The sequence below is a fragment of the Xyrauchen texanus genome, chromosome 38 (assembly GCF_025860055.1).
Source record: "Xyrauchen texanus isolate HMW12.3.18 chromosome 38, RBS_HiC_50CHRs, whole genome shotgun sequence".
Lineage (NCBI taxonomy): Eukaryota > Metazoa > Chordata > Actinopteri > Cypriniformes > Catostomidae > Xyrauchen > Xyrauchen texanus.
The window spans coordinates 15,124,157-15,139,971 of record NC_068313.1 but is presented as its reverse complement, the minus strand read 5'-3'; the positions used below and the strand labels follow the sequence as shown (position 1 = coordinate 15,139,971).

Genomic DNA, 15,815 nt, shown 5'->3' with positions numbered 1-15,815 from the left:
CTCTCTCTCTCTCTCTCTCTGTGTAGTGTATGCTCTCTCGGCCCTTAAGAAATCAGCAAGGCAAGCTTATTTAAAGTATTAATAAAGTCTGTAAATAGTCTTCTGTAGTGGAGTTGTGTCGTTATCGTTATGTTTTATTCCTGTCCATTATTTTAACAACGCAGCTGCACATGGAGGCTAATTGGGTTTTCTCTTTGTTTTGATCATTCAATATGTAAGTGACTATTGAATACAAACAGTCTTTCAGTGTAGCGTCAAATTAAACGTTTGACGGCGATGAAAACAACTTAGATAGATAGACTTGCAGTCCTTTCAATTTGCTGTAGTTTAAAATGGTATTTGATCTTTCACTGAAAAGCATCTTTCCAAAAGCAGACAAAAAAATTATGTAAACACCTAGTTGTGGAAAATAAGATGCACGAGGTGTATACGTTCTTTCTTTTTTACATAAAATCTAGAGTTAAATTATCAAAGCGTGCATACAAAATAACTGGATTATTGGAAACAAAAGGTTGTGGACTGTTGTTTGTAAATGAAATGACTCCCTCTATCGGCGAGCAATGCCAAGAGACGTAACGTCAAAAAGAAAACAACAACAACCTTTTTGCCTAATTGGTGTAATTTTTTGATCATTTATTATTATTATTATTATTATTATAAAGCACGCCGTCCTTATATATGCTGTACACGGGAAAGCGTTGTCACTGGACAATGACATCATCACGTACAGCAGCATCACGACACGTATTGCCCATGAATTACATCATCGCATGATGGACCCAAGAGCTTTGTGCGAATCCTGCAGTGTTGATGGCATTCATCTGAGACTTTAGCAGGACTTTCATATCATTTATTTCAAGTTTAATAAGATTATTCTGGATAGTAATAATAATTGATTAATAGTTAATATATTAATTATATTGTTTATTTAGTTTAAATGATATCCAAAAGGTTTCAGTGTTGAAGTATATTTTAAAGTAATGCATTTTTGGCCACAACAATACACAAAAAGCAACTGTTAAAATGTTTTACATTTAGATGCATGTGTGTGCGTATCGCAATGTAATCTAATGCATTTTCTCCAGTTTCACTTCTTGAAAACATTTAAATACTCCTAATTTGTTTAACTACACTACATAAAGATCTTATTTTTCAATCAAATTCAGTCTAGCTTTTTTTATACAAAAGAGGGCAACAGAGCACCATCTGAATGGTATTAATAGATTATGTACATTCAAGGCCATAACCATGTCTTGAACATTGGGGAAAAAAATCATTTTGGGGGTTTTAATGCGTTAAAGTTTTTTAAATGCGACCAATTTGCGTTCCACAAAACAAATCACACTAGTTTGGAACACGTGAGGGTGAGTACTTGATGGCAGTTGAACTTGCTTTTAATCTCTTTAAATGCTGAAAAAAAACTATGACAAAAAACTTGGAATCAACAATGGATCATTAATATTTAAATAAAAAATGTCTACATTATTGATCTGTTGATATTTGTATATGCAATTATAGCTGCACATTATGTTTCACAGCCAACAGTTTGTTTCCATGGCAACAGGCTACCGATGTGACTGAATGGGTGGCTCTCGTTGAGCTGCACTGCTTTTGGTATCCCTGAGTCTTCTTCTTTCCTTCAAAGTCGACCACGTGCCCCTTTACCCCAGGTGTACACCTCCCCTTCTACAGAATGAAGGAACAGAAAATGTACTTACAAGTCTAAATACCATATACACTGAGCAAGACTGAATTACATCTTTGTGCTTCTGTTTCTCTGTCAGATCCTGTGAGAATCACAAATGAACAAAGACAACATGAAACAGGGTCTTCAGAGTCTTCTAGGCCTTCAGGACGCAATCAGGGTGACACGCTGACCTTTACCCACATGTTACATTAATTAGCCTACCTGCCTTCCCCTCCCTCCTTGGAAAACAATTATTGCATGCCCTAATTCTACAGATTGATTTTATGATAAGCATTTAAAAAATGAACTTGGGATGCATCACCATTATTTTACCTGTAAATTATACAAAAGTAACAATGTCCTTAAAATCAAACATGAAACACTATGGACAGACAAGGCCCAACAATATGCAAAAGTTTTAACTTGACTTATAAGCTATTTGACAATTTTGTAAAATGCATAAACAAAAGAAGAACAACAGCAGAAGTGTGATTCACCAGGTTAACACACTGAACAAACACTGGACTAAATGCTGTATTAGTATTCCCAAATAACAGATGAATTTATGGGAAAAAATACAGTGTAGAGTTGAAATGGATGCACAGCTTTTGACGTCATTTACAACATTTATACACTGAATTGCATCAGGAATAGGTCTAAAACTTTGGTCTATATATGTCTTAGTTACCTGCTCCAGTAGCCATTGTGAACGCATCACCACATGCGGCCATGATGATCCCCTGCAGTCCTGGGACTTGATATGGCACCCGACTGGTTCTGCAGGAACTGCAGCCAAGCTGCCCATGCTGGTTACTGCCGAAGGTGAAACACTGACCTTTCTCCGCATATATGGTACATATTTGTAGTTTGTTAGTGTGTATATTTCACAAAAATGAGAATAAATGAAAACTGATGTGTACTGGGGTTAATCACAGATAAACAATTAAATCCTGAAATTAAATGATATTTTTACCAAAAATTAAGCTTATTTTTTTAACCATTTGGCCATACACCATACATTATTTGTATGGTGATCCTCATTAAAATTCCCCTTACTGTATTACAGAAAAAATACTGCATTAAAAATACTACCATGATGTATATATGTGTTTATTCAACAGGATTTTTAGAAAGTAAATCCTCATTTTTCACACTTTAACTATCCCCCTATGTGGTACTGTTAATCTTACTCTGCAGAAAACCTTAATGGTCCCTTCTGGTTTCTTATATGTTTCTTTTGATTTTGGGGTGAAATGCGACCTGGACGTGTTCTTGACAGGTTTCGTGCATTTCACCCATTGATCTCTAATGTAAATACTTTTTTAAGACAACCAGCATCAACATTCTAACCTGTGACTGCAACAGAGTGCGCTATTCCAATGTCTATATAAACAATATTTTCAACATTTAGAGGAGCTGACTTGACAGGCTGGAACATGTGGGTCTCTTCCGCCTGACAGTGGGACGGGGGCTCCTCCATGTCAGTGACAATGTCCTATCCCAGTGTATTAAATCTGTGTATAAAGTAGTCAAATAGATGAGAATCATAAAGTTAATTCATAGCAAAACAGCAGAAGCATTTTGTAAAAACCTGCTAAGTCTGTTATAAAAAATTAAAGAGGCTTTCTCTGAAGAAAAAAAAAAATCAGATTGAAACTTTTAGTTGAAGTCTTACCTCAGAGTGGGATGAAATAGAATATGTAGCGCTCAGAGAGTACAATGGTGTGGCTAACAGGGTGTGACTCAGTTATGGAAAATATGGATAGCACAGTTTTAGACCATTTCCTGTGATTAAACCTCTTCATTATCAAAGTCCTTTTAATGCTAAAGCAAGAACGGAGAGTGTTAACTCCCTAAACAGGTTTGGCAATCTACGATAAATCAAGATAGTTGAGCAACACATAAATGGAAATATTTACATTTTGTGATGCAATTTTGAATTCATACCATGTTTGTAAAAATACACTGATGATCGTTGACCAAAGCCAGAAGAGCATGCCAAAGTCTAGGCACATTTGGGGATGAGATCTGTGACACTTAGTGTCAACATCTCAACCAACCACATGATGTATGAAGCTGGTTTTAGTTGGACTTTGGGAGAAATGGCAACAAAACTACATCTGGTAAGGAACCTCATTAAGTTTTTACATTGTTTGAGTAAAAAGAGGAGTCTCTAGTTTCATCTGATATGCTGATAATCCATATGATATTTAGAAACTGTCATTGGTTTATCGCAAAACGACTGTTAAACACAATGACCACATGTGTGGACTAAAGGTGCATTATCCTTTGAATATCCTATTGTCACTGTGCATTATCACATTGAGGCTCAATGGGTTCATCCAAAAGCAGAAACATTTTGCTTTCAGAGACTGTATACAGAGTTAGGATGAAAATAAGGAGCAAGCTATTCTAAGACCAGTGCAGACACCCAGCACACTGGAGGTTAAGTCATTACTTACTGTAAATAGGGAGCAAGGGAACACCCTATACTTTCCTATGCAGCCAAATGCATTCATTCAAAAGTTCAAGTTCATTTTCAGGTTCATGTCTACATGGTTGACAGACATGGTACAATGGTAATCAGTGCATAGATTCAGAATTTTACATGCAAAATTGTATTTTAACATGGTTGGCAGTGATTGGATGATGCTGGTCATTACATTAAATCAGAATTATTTATGAAAATTTTTGATGTAATGTCTGTAACATCTCGAAAACATGTATAACCAACACTCCAGGAAACATGATAAACTTTCTGTAGCTTGGTTTTACAGTATTCAAAATTTCACAGCTTAGTCTCACATATGTAGACCTCAATATTTAGGAAAAAAAAATGGGTCTAAATATACTGTATATAGAGTAGAGCTGCACGATTAATCACCAAAGGATTGCGATCTTGATTCAGACACCCACGCAATCTCATATTAAAATGACAACGATTCTGCAGTGTACAGTATATTAACATTCCTGTGGCATGCATTTGTAAGGCAGTCAAATTTCAATCGAAATTCACTTCAAGACATGTTTTTAAATGTTGATCTTTTAAACATTTTATGGCATCTACAAAACACAGCGCTCCTGCATGAGACGCTGATTAAACTAAAACGCAACAGCCAAAGATGTTTGTCCAGCATAGTGCTTTACAAACTCGGGGTGCAGCCAAGATTAGCGAGGAGTCTGACTGAATCTCTGCTCAATTCAATATTTTAATAGCCACTGACAGATGCTAAAAAAAATACCGGCAATACCAACATCTGACTAAATTCACTACCTGTGATCTGTTTGATTAGAGCCGGCTGCTCTCAAACGTGTCTGCCCTTACGCTTGTGTATCGTGATGAATGCAGCACTCGCGCATGAGACTCTGTGCTTAATCAAAATAAGAATCTTTAGGTGATATTAAAGTAAACACAGCTGTTAATGAATTACGAGAGTGTAAACAGACAGTATTAAATCTTCTCTGTTTTGACCAGATATTAAAGCAAACACAGACGTTAATGTATAAGCAGATGGGACATATTCTTCAAAGTGTCAGATCTGTGTGAGGTCTAAAGGAATATAAGCTGCATGCGGTCAGTTATAGGCATTTAGGCAGGGTTAGGGTTGTACTGGCATGTTTTGATTATTGGTTTTGGGGGGGTTAACCTCCTCCCATCCCCCTCAGAATCTACACCCCTGCATTTAGGCAATCTTACTGCATAAAATCAGTATTAATGTATATCTAATAATCGCACAATAGAGTGTCAAACATTTAATCGTTTCATTTAGCATTAAATTACTATTTTAATGTTTTTATATTATAATTTTGTAAATGTTGACTTACTGTTGATAAAAAAAACTTTAAAATTCCTTTAAAAGCTTGAAGCAATCTTTACAAGAGAAACTGAAGGCCTCATTGTTTTAATTTAAATTGTTAATATATATACTGTATATTTTTTAAATGAGTAAAATAACAGTGTTTTATTGCATATTTGCAAAACTTAATTGACATAAAACTGTTAATGAAGCTTTTTCCGCTCATTTTGCTTTTTACTTAGCATGCGAGACTAAATTGTTCATTTATTTTTTTATGCATTTTTGCATAGATTGAAGCAGAGAACATTTAGTCAGAACCTCTAGTACATTACATGTTACTTTGTTTAGTAACCTTATGTCCAGGTTTTGTAAATCAATTTTTTTTCGAGAATCATGATCTTTATTCTAAGCAAAAAAAATCATGATTCTCAATGAATCCATAATCGTGCAGCTCTACAGTAAATATATTTTGCATGTTTTGTGGGGCTATTAGTTAGAAATCAAGAAGAGGATTGGACAATGCACAAAGCAGTCATGCTGAGGTCTCAGGAGTGTATACAGCTCTAGCAGTACTCATTTAGCTGGTTTATCAGGCAACAAGTTCACACGACACGATTTTCTGTGGCAGACCAATGCCAAAACATGATCAAGGGGTACCAACCCAAAGAGATAAACAGTTGTCCACCCTAAAGATCAAAATGAACCGCACAGTTTATCCCCTAGTACCGCCCCTGCTGCACATCATACTATAATTATAATTACTTAACAAACACATTAAGGGTGCCTACACACTAGAGTTTACACTGCGTTTAAGAATGCTATGATTCCTTTGATTTCAATGAAAAAGGTGCGTCACAAGGTTGTAGTGGAAAAACACAAGGGTTTGTAAAAGTGACACTCCACCATGCTTGCGAAAATTATGACAATGCACTCTGATGTAGGCATCCGTTAAAAAAATTGCATTTCAGAGACGTGGGATCCAGTGAAATCCAATTCACTATATTCCCACTTCATTCAACTGACACAGCTCTTTCCACACCCTTTAGATGGATCTTACATATTCCTATCTGTCAAGATGTATGTCGAAGCTTTCTTTATTGTGTAAGTGCCCTGCACTTACCAGGGGGATTCGAAGGTACCATTAGACCCTATTATAAAAATGTGAAACGTTTTCTTGACATTTCATTTTCCAAAGTTTTTCTACATAATGAACAGTGAGAGGTCATTTCAGAATGTTATTTTGAATACCAAAAAATCTGGTGCTCTGTGCTCATAATCATGGAGCAGTCCATCCCGAACAGCACTCGCTGGGCTTCAAAATCAGACGGCAATCTCACCTGCTGCGGGGAGTTGTGGTTGTCTTGAGTGCGCAAGCCAGCATGTCAGACAGAGAGAGAGAGAAAGAGAGAGAGAGAGAATGTTGTAGCACAAAATGCCAGGTCTGCCTGGAGGCACTGCTGTCTACAAGAGAACAAGGTAAACCAAAGAAACGCAACATTTAAGGGACAAATGACGGTGCTCATTTACCACTGTCTCCTCTTCCCTAGGAGAAGACCTCTCGTTCACTGGTCACTGCCAGTACATGAGATGCTCCACAAGACACTTGGACCAGCTCATAACCAAGGAAAGCCTCCACTATCTTGAACTGAATACATGGGAAAGACATGGACATGAGAAATCATGCAAATGCAACTAGATATTTATGCTTTCTAAAGAAAATGTGAGGTGCTTGCTTGTGTGAAACATATCGCCACAATACTATATTTTTTTCGGTAGGATGCCAGGGGTGGTTGTTATGGTGCTGCTAGGTTGCCCAAGTCAAAAGACCCCACCCTCAAGTCTCTATAATATTCTGGTCCTTAGATTATGGCTTATGTTCCTCTTTCAGTGCCAAACAATGGGAGATTTTTCACCCATTTTCGCAAGGCGTAAATTATAATCTCAATGCTAAGACAAGCATTAGCCTCTAAACAAGCTGCACAATTTGAGTACAATAGTGTTTCTTAACCTTTGGGCACTTATAGCACTGTGGATTTCTAGAAAGTAAAGTCATTTTATAACGTTTTTCACATTCTCACTATTTTTTTTTATATTGATTGCTAACAATGTCCAACAGTGTACGTGCATCTCATGGATTTTTATGTCATTTTTGGCAAAACAAAAAACAATTCTATATTGTGTTTAATAGAAAGCCGCGGTGGAAATTACGGTGACGGAAATTACATTTGTTCTCCTTTGTCTTGCCAAGGCTAATTTCATAGCTTAGATTTCATTTATATATTATTTGGCAAAATTACAGCTTCATTGGAAATTAAGATATTGTTTGGTGATGTGGGAATGATGCCAAAATGGTTGCAAATAATGTTTTCACAATAAATACTAAAATGATTTATGTTTATTTCACTCATTGTTTATCATAGTTTTAAACCTAGAATATGTTGTACTTTTATACTGGATTTCTATATATAGACGCACTTGCAGGCATAATTGTGACCTATTGTAATGGTGGAGAAACAGTTTGATGAGAGTGTTGCTGAGTAAATAAGTTAAAGATAATATATTTATAGAAACCTACCTGAATAATAACCAGTTTACCGGTACATGTTTGAAGGTATCTCTATCGTCCCCTTGTGTATAAACCTGAGGTTTATAACCGCCACAGTAATGCAAGAATGCATGTTAGCATGTTCAACAGGGCCGCACTATGGCCAAGCGCTTGCTTATGCATATGTGTGCTACTAAAGTATGTTTCTGGCCTTAATCATATAAGTTTGTTCAAATGCCTAACCCTGAGTGAGAGCAATATTATACCCTTGCCTTAGCAAGCATGACTAAACAGCTATATTGGACCATCTTAATAATAAATGTACGTGTGTCCCATCATTGAAATTGCCATGTGCTAGGCAACCATTGCTTCCACTACCAAACGTCATGATTATACTCCTGTCTGCAAAACGAAAGCAAATTGAGTGGGTTATACTTAAATGCTGCCACTGATGAATACAGCCAAAGCCTATTCAAAGTGACAGTGAACAGTTTTAATCAAAAACAAAGATTAAATAACAATCATTTCACCATCAAATGTACAAAAAAGCAATCGAACTGGAAGTGAGACCATTTAATCCTTTGTATCTGCTGGTGTCACATGACTAATGATTCTCCTGCAGAGACAGATAGAAACAGCATATCCTTTACTTTAGAGCAGACAGATGTATACCACTGTGCTACAGTTCCCGGAGATAAGAGATTAGCTTTTCCAGTGTGAACAAATGGGGCTTAATGAGCTCTGTTAGAAGAATGGTAAAACGGGTGATTACATCCTTCTTTCATCCCTCCTAAACTCCAACTTCAACATCTAAATCACTCTCTGCCTTGTTTCATGTAGCCAGACTTTTGACTAAAGGCATAATTTATGGTCCACCTTGTTGTTTATTCTGGCCAAGAACCGCCCACTTAAGACAGGAAAAAAAACATCTGACCAACATGTAAACAGACCAACCACAGTTCAATTTGTTTTTATGTGCTCTTTAGAGGTGGGTAAACCTGAAATAGATGATACCACAATGAAAGACAAATAACAATTCAAATGCACAGCAATCTCAGTGAACAAAATGTGTAAAATTTGTGAATACATTTTATGTCCTTCCAAAAGTACTAAGTACACAAAACAAAACACAAGACATAATTCTGCTCAATATATCCAATTTACTTGATACTAATTGTCTCAAACAAAACTCTGAATGATTCAAAAAAGCATAATTGCTACAACTAGACCATCAAGTTTCACTTTAAAGCATGCTGATTCATGAATTTATCCACCAATTTAGAAAATCCCAGTGCCAACAGCGGCTAATGTGGGATGAAGTTGTCAAATTAAATATGTCGAATGTTTATTTGAGCACTTGATTTGTTGAAAAGAACGACACTGTAGTTTCAATATTTTTTCTAATTGTAATTTTATCGTTTACATTTCAGTTTTAACTTGAAATTGAGCTGTATATGCTGTATCCTGATTAGAAAATCCTTAGTACCCACCTAATAAAGTGGAAGGAATGAGAAAAAATTGCATATGGAACAGAAAATCCTCAAACAAACAGTGAAATCAACAGAGCTAGACAATAGTTTTAGACAGACAGACAGACAGACAGACAGACAGACAGACAGATAGATAGATAGATAGATAGATAGATAGATAGATAGATAGATAGATAGATAGATAGACAGACAGACAGATAGATAGATAGATAGATAGATAGACAGACAGACAGACAGACAGACAGACAGATAGATAGATAGATAGACAGACAGACAGACAGACCGACAGATAGATGATAGATAGATAGACAGACAGACAGACAGACAGACCGACAGATAGATGACAGACAGACAGACAGACAGACAGATAGATAGATAGATAGATAGATAGACAGACAGACAGACAGACAGACAGACAGACAGACAGACAGACAGACAGACAGACAGACAGACAGACAGATAGATAGATAGATAGATAGATAGATAGATAGATAGATCCTACCTGCACATTTTGGTGTTGCCTATATCAGTTTAGAGATTGAGCAGTGGTCTGATGCAGATGGGATTGGCCATTATCTCATTGATTTGGGGCCGTTTGGATGGATCCAGATTCAGCACATTGAGAAATACTGTCTCAACGCTGGGCTGCAATGATCTGATATGGGGGCAAAGGTGCCACTCATGATTTTCTGTACCAAGGCTTGCAGGTTCTGAGAAAAGAAGAAAAGCATTTGCTTTTGAATGATATAGTATTCCACCGTGCTCTGCAAACAGTGTGCTTTGCTATATACTGCATACTTTGGCAAATGTAGTAGGTCATCTGGGTATTCCATGCATACATGCATACTGCCACAATAAACATACAGCATACTGCAGAAATACAGTAGTACGAGTAGTAAGACAGTATGCTATTCCAAATATTTTCAAAGATACTGTAATATTAGTCTTTTGAGGATTTAAAATCAAGACAAATAGTCATATCAATAATACAATATATCATACTGCAGCCTCAAAAGCTCTCTTGAGACTAGCAAGCTCTTAAAGTACACAGCCTAGGGCCCAAATATTGCTCTTCTGATGGTATGGCTTTCCTTCACATGGTTCTGGGAAGATATGACATGGTGTCCCCACAACCTGCCATGAAAAGGATATTTTGAATTGAATGAAATCATGTGCTGTTAAATTCAATTCATTGAACAATATTATATGGCACTTATGGTGTAGGGTGTAGAATTTTTGAGATCCCAACGTCACCCGTTTTAATCATCTGGTGCTTGTCAAGGAGACTGTTCTGGGTTTTGACGTCCCGATGTAGGATCAGCTTATTGTGAACGTGATAAAGGGCCAGTAAGATCTGCATAAAGAAGTGTAATATGGTATCTTCGTCTAACAGGGTGTTGCAGCATTTTTGTATGAAGTCTGTCAGGGTTCCACCTATATATATATATACTGTAAATGAAAAGCAGTACAACAAATCCTACTATGATGTATAAATACTTTACTATATAAATATATCATTCCTTTTCTATATAATATACAGTATACACAATATTGTTACAACAACGGAGGTCATACAAACAGGATCTAAATGCAGCTTGAAGTATTTAATAAAATGAGCAAAGTACAGATTAGGGTAAACAGGAACAAAAGAAACATCCACGATGTGGAAAAAACACTGGAATATCAAAAACATGAACGAAGGGAACGGGTGGAGAACAGGAGGTCAAAACACATAACAACTGTCCAAGACCAAGCAAACCTTCTATCCACAATGACATATGAGTTAATGAAACACAGGTGAGGACAATCAAGGACAGCTGGCATTGATGAGGGCAGGGAATTATGGGAAGTGTAGTCCATGGGAAACAGATGACAGGGGCAAAACACAAGGCAAACAACAGAGAATCATAACAAATATACTGTATAATTACAGTAATGAGATTTGCTACAATGCAAATATATTTTGATTTTGGAATATGACCCAAACAGTTCTCCATGAGATTCACCCAAATTTATTTTGCCCCTAGTAATAGCGAGTGAGTGATAAAATGGGCTCCTGGAGCATATTCCATTGCGATCATGAGCATCTTGTCCTCAATTTTCATAATACTCAATTATGTTGGGGTGGTTCAGTAACTTGAGGACGTTCATCACGCGTCATCTGCTGTACCGGGATTTCCTTCAAGATCACCAGTGCCCCATCAGTGCTTGCAACAAAGATGCACTATCCTGCAACAGATAAAGAAATGAGGAAATACAGGTTTATTTTTTTAAATGTTACAAATTTTTGTAGCTAACAGAGACTTAAAAATAAAAAAATGTTTAACTGTTTAAAAAATTATAAAAAATGATAACTGTACAACTGTACGTTTTTGCAATGCATTTTGTGACCAGAATAAAAACACATTTTTCTTAAGGTGCCTCTAGCCCCATTAAACCCTAAAATGAATGTGGAAATCTTCTTTTATTTATTTTTTTACTTCCACTCGAGTAAGTGACTTTTAATCGTTTAAGTAATTCTGACACAGTTCCCATACTTTACTCAAATATAATATCTAAACTTTCCACCTCTGCTTGCTACTGCACATCAGGATCCTTCAGGAATGGTTCAAAATTATGATTAAAAACCTCAATAAGAATCCTGTAAATATTCATTTAAGGCCATTTAAAAGGAAATATAAGTTGAGTAGGTTGAGCTATTGCTCAACAGTTCTACTCCCTTAAAAAGGAAATGTGTCAAAATCTTCTTTCAAACTTCTATTGTCAGTAGATAATCTTTGAATAGGGTGAAGACTGTCGTCAAACCATAGAGATAAATAATCCTCTGGACAAGTCCTGTCAAAGTCCTCTCTCCTCAGTTTCTGCACAATTCAATAGACATCATTTTGTGCTTTTTAAGCCTATTCAGACCAGATATTCATAAGGGGGTAGATTAGTTGTTGGTTCAAGTCATCACAGATTCTTTTCAATAAATACAGGTAAAACCAGTAACCTGAAATGTTTTTACTGCCTCTACACAGTAAGACCATTATGGTGTTAATTCATTTGTGCATTGGTGATCTGATATCCCACTGTCTCGATGTGTTCACACAAAAAATTCTAGCCATGTCTATATTGTCAGACAAACTCTATTTTAAAAGTTGATTGAAATGTATAATGTATAACATTTTTAGATCAAGTCAAATTAGTGTGATCAACTCAAAATTTGAAAGAGCGGGAACATAAAATTTCAAGTCTTTGAGCATGCTCAGTTTCATGTTCAGTTCTGGGGAAGTCATTTGTGGCAAAATAGTTTCCCCAGCTAAGAACTGCCAGTAACTGCTCTTGCAGCATTGGGTGATAATTTAATGAGAAAATGTGTATTTATCATGCAATTTATGATTTGTAAATATTGAGCAATATTTACTTAAGTTTACAGCAAGTCTATTAAGGCCAGAGCTCCCACAGACATGGAAAATCAGTGAATTAAAAAAATTGTGATATAGATTCTTTAATGTGGCTGAAGTGAATACCCACAATTCCTTGCACGTGAATGCATGTCAACTTGTGAGGACATCGAAATAATTGTTGCTAGAAATAAAATGTTTTACCTCTTTTTACTGTTTTTAATGATGTTTTGTTGTGAAAAGCTGTGCTTAGTTTTAAATCACCATCATGGTGATTAGTGTTCACTTTGGTCTAGTTTCTTCACCAGTTTCTTGTCTCTGGTGACATCAATGAAACTTATTCCTTTGATAAATTAGTAGAACTAACAGCAATGACTCTAGTAGTGTAACAGAACCACAGACTCGAAGATAGTGTTGAACCCGGAGGTATCGTTTATTGAAGGGAAAAAGGGAATTGGAGAAATTGAGTGCACACTGCAGTGCAATGGAGTGGAGATGAAGGGAGTATGATGAAGGAGCGAGGAGCTCGGAAAGGCGATCTCGGGAACGTGTTGCTGGAGCACTGGAGTAAGGAGCTTAGAACACGCCGAAGCGTTAGAGAGGAGAATCTCATAGAACGTTGCTGGAACGAAGGCACGAGGAGCATTAGATGAAAGCCAGGAAACGGCTTGGGCAGGGGCAGGCGCAGGCGCAGGTAAGTGAGTCTATGTTCACGTGTGAGATCAGACAAAGAGTGAACGGAGAGTGGAGCTTATATGTTGTGAGGCAGATTGATGAGGGAACAGGTTTCAGGTGCGGGTGATTAGTACTCTGGAGAGAGGGAACGTGGAGTGAAAGTGCTGGGAGTGTCAGGATGAACTGTTACAAGTAGGACTGATTTGTGTGATTTGGTGAAAATTTTTTGAACTTTTAAATCACTCATTATGACTACTCAAAATTTGTGGTTAGCTAAACCTCAAAATGTGAGTTTAATTTAGTACAACTAATTTGTGTAAAGTTGAGTAAACTCAAAAAAGTTGTGCAGCAAGTTCCCTTATTATTTTATGTGAACAATTTATTTTTACAGTATAGTTGTTTGTAGGAAAAAGGTGCAAAAATGACTAAACATTATCAGTAGTGGGATTTAATAGCTGAATAATTACAAACAAGTGCAAATAAAGATTAAAGAGAACCAACAATCTGTTTTCAATAGCAGAGTTTCGACATTGCCCGTCTGGCATATTTATTTTTGTAATTGCAAAGAGTTCCGGTGAGGATGAACACTGCGCATTCCTGATCACTGACTGTCACATTCTGAGACTTTACAGTGCACACATGACACAGTTCAAGTGTGGTTTACACGGAATAAAACAAATATGTCACCGAGCTGGTTCCAGAAAAGTTTGAAATGTTAAGCAGATTTCCAAAGTAGTGAGGCCAGCAATAAAACTGGCTACAGATCTCTCTAGAAGACTTTTCTTTTAGATTATATAGTACATAGTTGTGATTATATATTATGCAAATGGCCCTAATCTTTGACTGAAGAGTAGAAATGGCCTTAATGATTGCATAGAAAAAGGCAAAAAAGTACTCTTAATAATTTAAAATAAACTTAGAGCTGCAGATTGTCCTGAAGGCAAATTAGTTGGTGAGTTTCAATAAGAATTTCAGCAGTATCAGCAACTCAGTACAGTTCCCACACTTTAGAAAGAATAAAACAGCTTTATGAAGTGCAACATCAGTTAGATTTGCCAGGTACTGAGTTCACAGTCAGCTTAAAGAATAGTTCACCCAAAAATAAAAAATCTCTCATCATTCACACCCTCACGCCATCTCAAATGGGTATGACTTTCTTTCTTCTGCTGAACACAACACATTTTTAGAAGAATATTTCAGCTCTGTTGGTCCATACAATGCAAGTGAGCATATCAAATTTTGAAGCTTCAAAATGCATATAAATGCAGCATAAAAGTAATCCATTAGACTCCAGTGGTGCATCTATGTCTCCAGAAGTAATATGAGAAACAGATTCATATTTAAGTCCTTTTTACTATAAAATCTCCTCCATGCCCAGTAGGTGGTGATATGCAAAAAAGAAAGCGAATCGCTAAAATAAAAGAAGAACGTGAAAGTGGAGATTGATAGAAAAAGGGCTTAAATATCTCACCCACATATATCATATAACTTCTGAAAATATGGATTTAACCACTAGAGTCTTATGGATTACTTTTATGCTGACTTGTGTGCATTTGGAGCTTTTTTGAAGCTTCCTTTTTTTACCCATTGACTTAGATTGTATGGACCTACAGAACTTCAAAAGCCTGTGTATGTGTTCAGCAGAAGAAAGAAAGTCATACACATCTGGGTTGGCATGAGGGTGAGTAAATGATGAGAGAATTTTCATTTTTGGGTGAACTGTCCCTTTAATATTCTATTAATTGAAACAAATGAAAAGTACTGTTATATCTTTGATTAACCACTCAAAAGTGAAATATTAACACCTGATTATTACATTATGAATCTGAATATTCATCAGAGAATCATTTTGGGCGCATTCTCATCTCATACCCTGATGTAACAGTTTTAATCAAAAACACTGCTGTGGCAGAAAAAAAAAAAAAAAGTTAAAAGACATCAACATTTCAAGTGGTTGTCAAGTTCTCGAAAAAACAACCTTTTTGAAATTGCCTGGCACTTGGTGGCAGAAGTGTATTTTATGTGAGCTCTGAATCTTGACTTAAATATTCTGTTATTATTGAAATATCTCATCTCCGCAGTTGGACTAATGGTATTAGAGACTGCAAATGTGAACGTATAAACCAAATATGCAAATGTGAACGTATAAACCATGGTTATGTGTAAATAATATTAAGTTATTATGAAGTAATTATAATCCATCACATGGAAAACCAAGAGGAAATTCCTATGAAC

The 15,815-nt window shown here is 36.3% G+C and overlaps 1 pseudogene; it reads right to left on the bottom strand.

Moving 5' to 3' along the window:
• Positions 1-1,512: 1,512 nt before the first annotated feature.
• LOC127631661 (serine/threonine-protein kinase Nek8-like) lies at positions 1,513-13,175 on the bottom strand (annotated as a pseudogene).
• Positions 13,176-15,815: the final 2,640 nt, after the last annotated feature.